The sequence below is a fragment of the Tupaia chinensis genome, unplaced genomic scaffold (assembly GCF_000334495.1).
Source record: "Tupaia chinensis unplaced genomic scaffold, TupChi_1.0 Scaffold000402_1, whole genome shotgun sequence".
NCBI classification, from domain to species: domain Eukaryota; kingdom Metazoa; phylum Chordata; class Mammalia; order Scandentia; family Tupaiidae; genus Tupaia; species Tupaia belangeri.
In genome coordinates, this window is record NW_006159904.1 from 4369389 (window position 1) to 4382848 (window position 13460).

Here is a 13460-nt window from a genome sequence, read left to right on the forward strand (position 1 = left end):
TATATATTTATATAAAATCACTAACAGCAAATTAGTAATCTGTGATTCAGTGTTAGACTGAATCAGTGAGGCCAAATGAATCCTTGGAACAATAGTGTGTGTGTGTTTTTCATTCAGCACAAGGTGTTGAAATGTGCATGTCTCCTCATCCTCCACTCCCCACCCCCATGCCCAGCCACCCCTCTCACTAGCTCCCCTGAAGACCCAGGACTGTCATTCCAGTTTGACAGCTACCTAAGAGCATAGGCATTATCTATTGATCAGCACTCGCCTGTAACCTTCTTTATAAAGCCTCTGGAATGAAGCCGCCTGTCCCTCCCCTGGCTTCTGCCCTCTGCCACTCTAGCTTGCCCTGTGTGCCTCTGTGTAGTGCCTCCCAGGCTTAGCTCTCTAATGTCAGCAGAGAGAGCTCCCCACGCCCCTCCCCACCCTTGCTCATGTCCAGCCTGTCTAATGCTACAGGGCCCGCTTGCAGCCCTCCATTCTTATGGCAGCTCTTAGTAGTTGGCCCTACGCTGCATATTCATGGGCTTAGATGAGAAGTTTTCTCTGTTGATTGACAGGAAGAATATTCAGACCTTCAACTTCCTGTTTTGATGAACCTAGTAAAAGAAAAAGAAGTGTGTGTGTGTGTGTGTGTGTGTGTGTGTGTGTGTGTGTTAAAATAATTGGCTATAAGAGTAACTTTAAATGAGCAAATGGGAACTACACCTTGATTAAGAACCTGTCACACAGTCATCTTTTAGCTGAGGCATCGGGGACCACACATGACTAATAGTGCAGTAGCTGTGTTTCTTAAAACACAAGACACAACCGTTTTCAGGAGAGGAAGTGAAGAACTGAAACCCCAGCAGATAAAATGTGTGCAAAGTGAATTCATGAACTGGAAAATGGACCATGAGGAACTGAAGAACTCTACCTCCTGTTCTAGCACCAGCCACCGATATGATTGACTTGATTAAGAGGACTAAGGGGAGGATTTTATGCACATCCAAATGTCAGAGGATAGACATGCAAGGTGCAATACCCAGTCATACCTTTGACTGAATCAGCTATCATCTGTACAACATCAATTCTCATGGAGGCGAGGGAATAGAAACTGGGGCCATCTGTACCCTACGTTGCGGGCACACTGAGGTGAGCTGACCAGGAAGCTATTACTAGAAGTAACGACCCCCTCTTCCCCAGCCAGCAGGAAGGCTGAAGGAATCACTACCCCTGATACCTGCCATCCATTCAAACTCAGGCTAGTATCAAGAAATGTAATGCTGGGATCCAGGTTGGCAATGCCTGGCCTGTGAGTACTTACAGTGCTTATTTTACAGAGTGCTGGCCACCAAGGAAAATGTCATGAATATTCAATTAAACAAACTATACCTATCAGGTATCCAGTAAGTAATGGACCCTTTCTCTTTAATAATATAATAAAATAATAATATAGCTGTTAAGACTATGGCCCTTGGCACCATTTTAGCTCTGCTTTTTATTAACTGAACAGCTTTGTGCAAAGTGTTCTAACATCTAGACCTCTTTCCTTGCCTTCCTTACAGGGAAGTTGTGCTAAACTTACTTAATATACATAAGATAAAGCCCAGGCCATAGTAAGTGCTCAAAAAGGTAGATAATATATTTTGTCATGTCTTTTCAGATTGATTAATTGAATTTTTGCACATTTATCTCCACATATTACAGTTGGTTTGTGTTTTTATGTTTGCCCACATACTCTGGATTATGAATTTCATGGGTAAGATCCCTTTCTTACTCATTTATGTATTCTCAGAACATAGCATGGGGATTGGCACCTACCGGTCACTGAAGAAATGAACATCACTGGGCATCCAGAGTGTTGCACACATAGCCAATGCACAGTGGTGATGAGAGGATGTAGCAACTCTTTTTATTCCCAGCTAAAGTTCTCTTTTTCTTAGACAGGCTTATAAACTTCAGACGGTCATCTCTGACTAGGAAGCCTGCGTACAGAATTTCTTAATGCATGGCATTCTGTCTCCAAATCTTTCAAATCAGAGATACAAGAGTGACACATGGAAACTACAGTTTATCCTAGATCCCAGGTGATTCTGAATTTTACTGAAGGTGAGATGCATGGGACTGAGAAAATAGCCCCTGATTGGCCTAAATGCAGTAAACAGGCCATAGGTGGCCTCTGAAATAGAGGGGGAAAATCTCCTTTCCAATTTCTACAAGGAAAAGAAGCAATTATTTTCACACCTGCAAGACAAAGGGTGACACACCAGGTCCCAACAAATGACAGCTGCATGAGACTTAGTCAAGTGTGGGCCATGTCTTCTAACACAAGAACAGAGTCCTTTCTCAAACTGTGGATTCTGTAAAACTAACAACCCCCTAGAAGACCATCTGAAGGCCTACATTCTTTGCCAGTCAAAAAAGAATCCAAATTCACTGTGCCCTTACTAAGTGGGAAGTTCTTTACTAGGTCCTTGGTCAATGATAAAGCATACTCAAGAAGAATGACTTAATAGCACTTGCATTTAGTCAAGACTAAACTCCATATTCTCTCAAGAGGAAATTTTTATTTTTTCTGAAAAGAATAGGAAGTTAAAATAAAAACCTACCAGTTAATAGCTGCATTATAGGCTATGTTTCTATTGAAGCAAAGAAGCTTTATACCTGTCAACTAGAGACACATTCATGTAAAATGCATCGTTAAAGAACCAAGGCTTTGTGTTCCATACAGATGAATCACCACAGCAACAGTGAGCAGAGATGCTCAGAAAATGGGCAATGTGAATTTCTCAGGTTCTCATTAAATTCTCAGTTGATGTTTACCTAAAATTTCTTGGCCTATAGCTTAACATGGAAGAGAGCCACTGACTCTACAGAATGGTGACAAGCAACCAATAGTTATAAAGTGACTTCCATGGCCTTATGACAGCTGGATTCCACATGGCTGATCATATGATTTGAGTCCTGGACCTAGAAACTTGAAAAACATGCCAGGTGTGTGTTCTTGCATATCTAAAAGCCCCAAAAATGTAAGGAATGAAGGAGAAAAAAATTGCAGTCTGACTGTTCCTCATGAGGATACTTTCTTGCTATCCCTCTGTCTGTCTGTCTAGCTCTCTTTGGTAAGCAGCATGCCCTCTGACAAATTATAAATAAATAAGTAAATAAGGGGACTTCAAAAAGTTCATGGAAAATGGAATTAAAATATAAATTCTTTTTTGGTGCAAAAAATTGGGGAATCCATACATAATTTTTTCATAATGTATTGTCAATGAACTTTTTGAAGACCCCTTCTATATGATTCTGTGTAGGGTAATCTCTGGTAGAAGCTAATACTATGTACTCATTCAGCTCAGAGAAACATCCCACAATAGACACCTCAGATCTGGGAGTGTTTTGTAGACCTGAGCACAGAAAGCCTACATAAATCCTTTAATCTCAGCTCCTACTCAGTTCATTAATAGCCATTTGCTCTATGTTCCAAACAGACCAGTTAAGGTCAGAGGCAGGGCCCATGGCAGGACCCATGAGCCTCAGCACTCTGAACTACCTTTTCCTGGGGTGCTCATGCTCCCAAGTACCATCTACCCTCAGCGGGTGATGGGGGGAGGTTCATTGTGACCAAAAAATCCAAGTTTTGCCTCTTGTACCAATGCCAGACTGGCAGAAGGTGACATTAAGCCGGGGTCTATCTGGGAGTATTCAGCAGAATCCAGAGAGCCAGGTTGGGACAAGGGTTGGAAGTGGTCATTGAGGAAGGGAGTGTTGTCAATAGTCCTTCAAGGGTGATTCTCAAGTTAAGGAACTACCCAAGCCCTTCTTCCTATCAGTAATTTTTTGAACCACTTACAGTCATAACCCTCAGCAAAGACTAAAAGGAGAAAAGTTAATTGTTTTGAGCCTCCAACTAACCCTGAAAAAAGATATGAAAGGAAGACTAAAGCAGCCAAATGAGGTGTGAGTTTCATGAATCCATACTTCCTCTGATGGATGTTTGTGCAGATAATAAACGCTGACTACAGAGTGGGATTTCTTTCTGCTTCCTCCACTAAGTGAATCCTTTAGAAAGCTTTCATGGTGATACAATTCTGGCTTAGGTGTCCCTCTTGGAGGTTTTTGTAAACCCTTCAACTCATTGTCTAACTCCTGCTAAAGACTTCAGTCCACAAGAGAGCGGACTATGTACTAGCACAGAATCTGAAATATATGAGGTAATTGGAAAAGTCATAATGCATTTTTTTCTGTTTTCCTATGCAAAAATATGTCATGATTTTCCTAACAAACCAATAATTAGAAAGTAATAATACTTGCTGCATTGAGTGAATGAACAAGATAACAAGCAAATATAGGAGCAAAGTGTTTGCAAGTTTCACCCTGTTCAGGTCTATATTTCAAACACATTACACTCAGTTACAAACATCTATGAGAGATAAATGAAGAACAGTGTTGTTAGTCATTTACAGGTGCACAAGGTAAGGAAGAAGTTAGTAAGAGAGATAAGACAGGTGTGAAGCTAAAAGGTATGCTAAATCTTCACCTTCTGGGAGTGGTCGGGAACACGCACAACTTCAATGTTGCACAAATACGTGTGCGTGGTTTTTAACATCTTAAAACACTTTCACATATTTTATTTTGTTCTATTTTCACAACAACCCTTTGAAGGAGAGCACGCTGATGCCATTATCCACACTTGATAGATAAGATAGTAAAAGAAGCTTCATACTGTATCTGAAGATACCTAGTGAGTAGCTGGTAAAGCCAGTGTTAAAAATGCCTGGGCAGGTCCTGGTTTCAGAAGCCCATGGAGTGTGTGTGTTCAGGGGAAGTCTGTCTGGCAGAGGTAGCTTCCAGGAGCACTGAGGTTGAGACAGCAGGGAGTGCTTCCAGAAGACAAAAGAAAGGAAAAGAAAAAAAGGAGAGGGCAAAGGAGAGATTAGAAAGGGAGAGGAAGGAACGAAGGAAGAAAAGAAGGTAGGGAGGTAAAAATAAAGGAAGAAAGGAAGGAACTTTTTTCTTGATTTCTCATCAGCTTTCTACATAGGGGACCATGATCTCCTTCCTTAAACATTCTCTAGGCCTGGGTTCAGAACCCAGATAAACTTGAACATTCCAGGTACAGTCACATACACTACGATCCTGGCTGGCTGGGAGGCTAGGAGAAAGCTCACATAGTGGTGATGCTGTCAAGGGTCTCTCTCTCTCTCTCTCTCTCTCCATACACACACACACACACACACACACACACACTTTAAAAACAAAAGCAAACAAATGAAACCCCCTCCTCTCTTAGATTCTATTTTTTAGAGAGATTTTTTGCTGTAGGGAGCATGCACTCACTGGAGAGAGGGATAGAAAGCAAAAAATCACCCCCATGGCTATGACACAATCTCTTCTCTCATTTTCTTCTGGGATTTTATCCATGCACACACATGCACCTGGCATGGATTTCAAGCAGCTGGGTCCAAGACTTGAACTGTGATCAGCCATGTGGGAGTCCAGCAACCTAACCACTGCACTGTCTGCTGGTCCTCTCTCTTAAATTATTAAAAACATCTTCTTTTGACTTCCTCCCATTTCACTGGTTGTCTCTTCTCAGCCTTGTCTTATCTTTCCTCTTCTACTAGTCAAAGTATTAGCATTCTTCAGAGTTCCCTCTCTCCTCTTTCCAGTGATTCTGCCCAATCCCAGGGATTTAAATCTCTCTCATGATTACCAAATTTCCATCTTCACACTGCTCTGTGACCTCAGCCATAGGCTCTCATATCCACCTGCTTACATACATGTCCATTTGGATATTCTATATATATGTCAAGCTTCACATACTAAAACATGTCCCCCAATACCTGATCTTTTCCACCTGATAAATTGGCACCAGTGGTCAAGGTAGAATCATACCTTATCCCTCCCTTTAATTCAACCTCCACCTCTAGTCTATTCTGATGTCTGTTGGGTCTATACCCAAATTTAACATTTATTTAATCAATTTCTCTCTGTTTCCACTATCCCCACTGTAATCCAAACAACCAACATCTCTTGTTAGGGTCACGAAAAAGAGACTCCTAAATAGGCTCTCCAAAACCTGCTCCTCCTACCTACCTCACAGAGCAGCCAGCCTGAGCTTTTAAACTAATTAAGTAAGCAAGTCATTTTTCTATCTTGCACCTTTCAGGGTTTCTCACTATACCTAAAAGAGAATCCAACATCCTGCCATGGTTTTGAGACATACAACACTCGGACCATGGTGAACTCTAAGCTCTGTGTACACACTGTGATCCAGTCACTTCAGACTTCTGGTATATGCAGAGCGGCCTCTCCCCACAGACTTTCTCTACGAGGTCTGTTCTTATCATCTAAGCTTCTGCCTTCAAAAAGGCTGTTTCTCATCTTCTCTGACAAGTTATTCTCTATCTCAGGTCCATTATAGCATATAAACTTTATGGCAGGCAATAATTATAACTGTAATGACTCCAACAAAAGAAGTTTTTCCTCATTCCCATAATAGTTCAGACTGATTCCAAGTTGGGGAGAAGTGCTGGAAGCATAAAGGTCTTGCTCAACACACTCATTCAGGTTCCTGGGCTGAAAGAGGCTCTGCTATCTTCACTGTGTGGTCTCCAAAGTATCCCTGAAGGTCTTCACCCCCATCGACCAGAGAAATGAGAATCAAAGGGATGTGCATGGTAATTTTGTAAACGGCCCACGCCATTTCTACTCATGTTCCAAGGACTGGTACTTGATCATTTGGCCAAAATTAATAGCAAAGGAGACTGACAATATTGTCCAGATGCATATGAGGAGGGAAATAAAATGGTTTAATGAGCAGCTGCCAATACCATACACTCTTTGCTCTCCTGTTTAATATAAAAGGGTCCCCTCTTCATGACCAAGGTCAAATCATCCACCTTTGTTTTGGAACTCATGTCTTCCCATCTCAAGTTTCTTTATCAATTCTGCCCTTTCAATTCTATATTTTCTACTTCTTCCTTGTTATTCTGATTCTTTCCTCAAATTACAACTTTGCTTATCAAAGCCGTCAGCAGATTTCATATTCCCACATTCAGTGTCTATCTGTCTTGAACTCTGTGGTAGCTGACACTGTGGACTTCTCTTCTCTTTTTAAATAACACTTGATTGATGTTATGCTTCCCTTCCTTTCCTACTTCCCTGAGTACTTATTCCCAGCCTACTTTGTGTTCTTCTGATGTCTTTTTTTTCTTTATGTGTTGCCTCCCCAGGCTCTGCCTTTTGCCTTTGTCACCATCTTATGTGGACTTTGTCTACCACCATAGCATCAACTGTCATTTATACTCACATGGCTTTCAAATCCATACTTCTAAATGAACTCCCTGTTATGCTCCAGCCATTACATCCAATTACCTCCAGGCCATCTTCACTGGGTGTTCTTTTAAGTATTTATGTCTCATGGAATATTGAGATATACTCAAAATATATATTCTGATGAAAGATTGAAATATCAAGGGAAAACATAAATTGGAAAAGCATAATTCAGAGGTAGCCTATAAACCCTATAGAGTGGTGTTATTGCTAAGCTTCATATGAGCCTGTTCAAAGGGAAAATACAGTAGTTGCAAGATTCACCAAATCCATTAGATAGAGGGAAGATAAATATTCAGGAGAAGCACATCCTTTCTTCTCGTTAGTTCCTAAAAGGGACTTCTCACATAAAACCTGGCTCTGGGAAATTTTGAAGGAAGTCCTTAACTTCAGTCCTTCACCCCTACCCTGGAATCAATAATAGGTTTCACATGAATGTGGCTAATAATCTTCTATAAAGCTAACATATAACACCAAAGCATCATCCAATAAAATGAATGTTTTATGGACCAAAAAAAAAATGTTTGTGTAACTTGATGTAAAGGAAGACTTGGGCATCTAATGAGTTTTATTTGCTGCAAATTATTTATTACTTGACCTGAGTCTTTTTTTATTTTTAAATAGTTTTGGTCATTGTATGTGTACTTGCTGGAGAGAGACAGAGAAAAAGAAGTGAGATATTATCATCCTTGGTCAGAGTAGGGGGCAGCCATTCCACCATCCATTCTCCTCCATGCTCCTCTCGGGATTTTGGGCATGCACACACATATTCCTGGTGTGATTTTCAAGCCACTGGGTCTGGGATTTGAACTGCGGTAGGCCATGTGGGAGTCTAGTGTGTTAATCACCACACCATCTGCTGAGACCCAGAAATATCTTCTTATATAATTTTTCTTACAACTGAGTTCTTTATCAGATTGGATAATAAAGGTTTCTGTATTAGTATCTAGTCTCAGCTAAAATTTAAACAGTGGTATTGACAATAAAGGCATAAACATAATTCTCAACAATAGCCAGGATATTTTCCTCTTAAGAAAATGATCATGTATATGGTAATATCTTTGACTAGATTAACATATAATGTATTCATGCTGGGAAAATTCTTTTCATATGCTGTAAAGATGTCCAGTGACTGAATATTAATAAATAAATAAATAGAAAAAAAAAGAAAATGTCAAAATTTAACCAAGACGGTCCCTATGGGGGACTATGAGACCTGTTCCTCAATATCCCTCAGGCATTTCAAAAACTCAATTCAGCAGCTTTTCCCTAGAATCTTCACCTATTCATGTGATCTTAAGACATCAAATGAGGGAACTAGCAGTTAGCATAATGGCTATGTCGCTGGACTCCCACGTAGTCGACCGTGGTTCGCGTCCCAGACCCGGTGGCTTAAAACTCACGCTGGGCGCGTGTGCGTGCGTGCCCAAGATCTCGAGAGGAGAATTGAGGAGAAGGGATTATGGCGTGACCATCCCCCCTGGGGGGTGATTTCTCACTTTCTGTCTCTATGTCTCTATCTGTCTGGAGAGCCCACGCGCCCTATAGCAAAAAACCTCTCAAAAAAAAAAAAAAAAAGAAACAAAGACATCAAATGAAAAAAAAATATTTTAACTCATTTACTTAACAAGAGATATATTTAAAGTATATCCAAAGTATAAAAAGAAACCCTACAGCCAATAAAAACAAAGCCAAACAAATAGAGTGAGCAAAATACTAAAAAATAGATAGACAAAAAATCTTGAAGAGGTTCCCCTAAAAGAAAATCAACAAATGGGGTCATCCTGGATCTCTTCTCCCAAAGTGAGCTCTTCTGTCAAACATTAGCTTAAGAAGGATTCCTCAGGGCCAGCAGGCAGCATAGTGGTGAAGATGTTGGATTTCACATGGTAATCACTGCTTTAGTCCTGGAACAAGTGGCTTGAAATTCAAGTTCGGCACATGTGTGCATGTGCCCAAAATCTCAAGAGGAGAATAAAGGAGAAGGGATTGTGGCATGGTTATCACTCTTGAAGGGGTGATTTCTCACTTCCTAGTTCTCAGTCTCTGTCTCTCCAGCGAGTACACACACACTGTAGCAAAAATCTCTCAAAAAACTAAATAAATAAATAAAAGAAGGGTCTCTCAGGATGGAAAGCAAGGCAAGGAATTTGAACTTTATTAAAAAAAAAAATCTGAGTGATTTGAAGTAGGAATTGATCAATTCTAATCTTAAAATCATATAAGATGTTGGTAAATGTTATGTAAAAAAAAAAGAAATGGTCTTATGGTTTAAGATATTTGGAAAACTTAAACCAATTAATCAGTTATCCTGGCTGTTCATTTCCTCACAATGACACTTGGTGGGATGAAGCTCTGAGAGAGGGCAAGGTAAGAAATCCAGTTAACCAAGGCATTCATTATTTAAGGAGCATTGTAGAGAGTCATTGTTCAGAGAACACAGGAAAAAACCTTTTCCATGACTACCCTCTCATATCTTCCCATTCATGTCTAATCAGTTACCCTGTCTCAAAGGTTCCATTCACATTTGTGCTCTTAGTGCCTTCTATATTAGTTCCCAGCATGGCTCTTTGCCTCCCATCCAGCCCTATCCTGCCAGAGGAAGGTCTCACTACTACAGATCTGATCCATACACTCCCCTGATTAAAATGCCTCCACAAATCTCCACAAAAAGAGGACCAAGTGAAAATTCCTTAGCGTAACTCACAAGGCCCCTCCTACCCTGACTCCCACTACTTCTTAACATGTACTTACAATCCATATTTGAAGAGAAACTGTGCTTTTTCAAAGGGTTTCAGCAGTCTGAGTCTTCATTGCACTTGATATCCCTCCAATGAAATGTCTCCTTTCACCCTTACTATCCATCTACTCATTCTACTCATGCTTCAGGGAAACTTTCCAGGTAAGAGTTCCAGCACTTCACTCTTTGCTCATGCACACCTCTGTGCAGAGTCACTATTGATGTATTTGTCCATCTCCCTGACCAGAGTAGACACACATTGAGGGTTTTTACTCTACTCATCCTGGTATCTTACACACCTAGCACAGAAACTGGACACCATAAACCCTGATCGCTCTTGCTTCTCTTTCAGATCCAGGTGAAAATCTCCACTTCAGAAAGCCTTCCTTGGCCTCTCCCTACTTGGTCATGCTTCTTTGTCATGTTTCCCACTTTCTTTTACTTTTCCTCACTACTTTTGCTATCCCTTACCAGTCTAATTAATTAGCAAAGTAGTGCATGTGTCTCTCCATGAGGTAGGAATCATTATGCTTCCAATTCTAGAATCATGCTCAATACCAAGCTAATATTCCATATACATTTGATGAACAAAGGAATATATGAGAAAGTGTAAGTGAGCCTACCATAGTACCTGTCCAGGACAGAAGAGGACAAGAGATGTTTACTTTTTCATTCATTCAATAAGGTAAGGATAATGGTCAGACAATCTAATGAAGGGTGAAGAAATATGGGAACAGGAATTCTACCCATGAAAATCGTTCCAAGAGACTCTCATTTGGGAAGTAGGGTATGTAAGAACATAAAGAACTTCTCTTTTTCCATTGTCTGCCCTTGTCTGTGACTGAGTGAGACAATGAGGAAAAAAAAAAAAAACACAACATGCTGAGTCCATCAGTGGAGAGGTCAGGCCAATGCAGAGATCAGGGCTATCCATACTTCCCTCCTGGCTCCCCAATGGTATTTCATTACCATCATTATTAATTCATGATGGCAATTCCCTTCTAAAGTAATATATTGTTAAAAATAATGTTTCATAAAAGTGTGAAAATTGAATCTAGAAATTATTTTCCAGGTCTTACTTCCTCCCCAGAACTCTTTATCAATGAAAATCAATATGAAACTGAGTTTTTCACAAATACATTACCCACTCAAAACCCAGCCCATAGAAATAGCCAAATTTCCTCCCTCTTTCCTAATAGCACTCTAAACTTCTTCCCTTGAGCTCCTTTGATCTGAGACTCTGTGTCTTAAAGCATTTTATATACAGTCATTAATTTTCACAGCACTCCTGCTAAGAAGATTCTATTACTTCCATTAAACCAGAGGGTTAAACTGAGAAGCCAAATTAAGTGATTTGTCCACTCAGGAAATGAGTGGCCTGACTAGGTTCAAACATAGCAGCTAGAATTTTGAAGGCCGCACATCTACTTCCCACCCTGATATTTCCTAGCTCCATGCAGTAGGTAAGGGCCTGGGCTTCTGAGTCAGTACAACCTGATTTCAAGTCCTAGCTCTAGCAATTTTCTTGACGAATTATTCAACTTCATTAAGTGCCTGCAAATTAGGGATAATAAGAACACTTGTTTCATAAAGTTGCAATGAGGATTTAATGTGATGGTGTACATAAAACATTTAACACAGAATCCAGAACAATGAGGAGCTGTTATTATTATTCTTAAGCACACCTGGAAAAGTATATCTCTCATTCAGCTACCTCCCATAATCTTTTCCTCATCACATTAGAAAATGATCAAGTAACACCTGCAGTTGTGTGTTTCACTCTCCTGTACAATGCATGCATTTGCTGATAAAGTCTGCTATGGGAGTATTAGGACACTTGAGCACATTCCTGGAGAACTGCTACATCAATAAATATCCAGTGATTCATTCATGAGTGTATCCCTCTACCCATCCATCTACCACCCTTCTAACCAACCATTCATCCGTGTACACATGCATTCATCCAACCTTCCATTTAACCACCCATCCATCTGCCCCACCATTCAAGCTTAGTATACGTAGTAAGTACCTGTCATACATAATGCCTGTGCTAAGTGCATTGTGATATACTAAAATGATTAATACATGGTCCTTGCCCTCAGAGCTACAAATCTAGACAATATTTTTTTTAATCTGAAAACAAAATGAACTATAAAAAGTATCTTAAGGGGACTTCTTGAAGGTCAGTGAAGGACAGTGCTAAATGGAATGAGAAATGAATTAAGAGCCAGGAGATCTTTTCTTAGCCCAGGCCTTGACGTTGACCTAATGTAAGCCCTGTCACTGCCCACGGGCTAAGCCCTGTGCTCACCCCAGGAATACTCCAGTGAGTAGGTTAGGTGTGAGTTCTGCTTCCACCCTACCTGCCGGCCAAATAAATTCTGAGACTAGCCTTTATTTATATAAGAACTAACCTTTACTGAGCATGTATTTTATACAAAATTGAATTAGGTCCTTCTATCTCTGGAAGGAGGAAATACAAAGAAAGGGTGTTTTATGATGATCAGCTCCAAAGTGCTACTTAGACTCACCAAAAGAAGGAAAGGGCAAGGCATAAAAACAGAAGAACTAATTGCTACTGAACAAGTGGGAAAAGTCCTTTTTCTTACCAAATCTGCTCAAGGAGTCCATTTTCCCAGAGTTACCTTCTCCTTCCACCTCCCACATTGTTGCGAGTGAGGGTCCAAAGCAGAGGCCTTCTACTTTGCGAGTAGTTGAAGTCTCCATTGAAGGGGCTCTCGAAAGAAGCTGAGCTGGATGTAGGGTCTCCTCTGCATTCCCTATAAGCCTGTAATTATCATAGGGATTGAATTATTTTGGGTGGCTACTCTCCTTTCCATTACACCAACACATGGTAATATTCCTCCCACTTTCGGCAAACCAAAAGGAGGCAACCACCTGGACATATAAATAGCCTATGTGGGGGATGTGCAAGGGATACTCCAGATCCGTGCCATCAGGCCCCACTGCTGGGACCCTCTGAGATGGGTACTCAATTACATTGGAAAGAAGAGGTGCTATCCTGCCTGGTGACTGCCTACCTGAGCATCAAGCCTGGGCTGTAGAGTTGTCTGATCCAGAAGCCCTTCTTAAAAAAAAAAAAAAAGTAATAAATAAAAATTATTCATTTTATTTATAGGGCACATGCGCTTAAGCAAACTGCCAGGTCCTAGACTCAAACCTTGGTCAGTCATGTGGAAGTCCAGCACCTTAACCACCACACCACCTGCTGGTCTCCCGGAGCCCTTCTTGACCTCTCCCAAACCCTCCCTGGGAACAGTGGGCCATGTGCAGTATCCTATTCATAATCTTAACAACACCCATTATTCTTTTTTTTAAGATTTTTAAAAAATTTTAACTTTACTTATTTACTTATTTTAATTTGACCAGAGAGGGACAG

The 13460-nt window shown here is 40.5% G+C and overlaps 1 long non-coding RNA gene across 1 annotated transcript in view; it reads right to left on the reverse strand.

Annotated features, from left to right (window-relative positions):
* LOC102467781 (uncharacterized) overlaps nucleotides 1-13150 on the reverse strand; it is a 33499-nt gene extending 20349 nt beyond the window's left edge. Inside the window, exons 1-2 of the long non-coding RNA XR_003550331.1 lie at nucleotides 13102-13150; nucleotides 12670-12848 (exon numbers count right to left, since the gene is read on the reverse strand). This is a non-coding gene — a long non-coding RNA (uncharacterized LOC102467781). The remainder of the gene's footprint in view (nucleotides 1-12669; nucleotides 12849-13101) is intronic.
* Nucleotides 13151-13460: the final 310 nt, after the last annotated feature.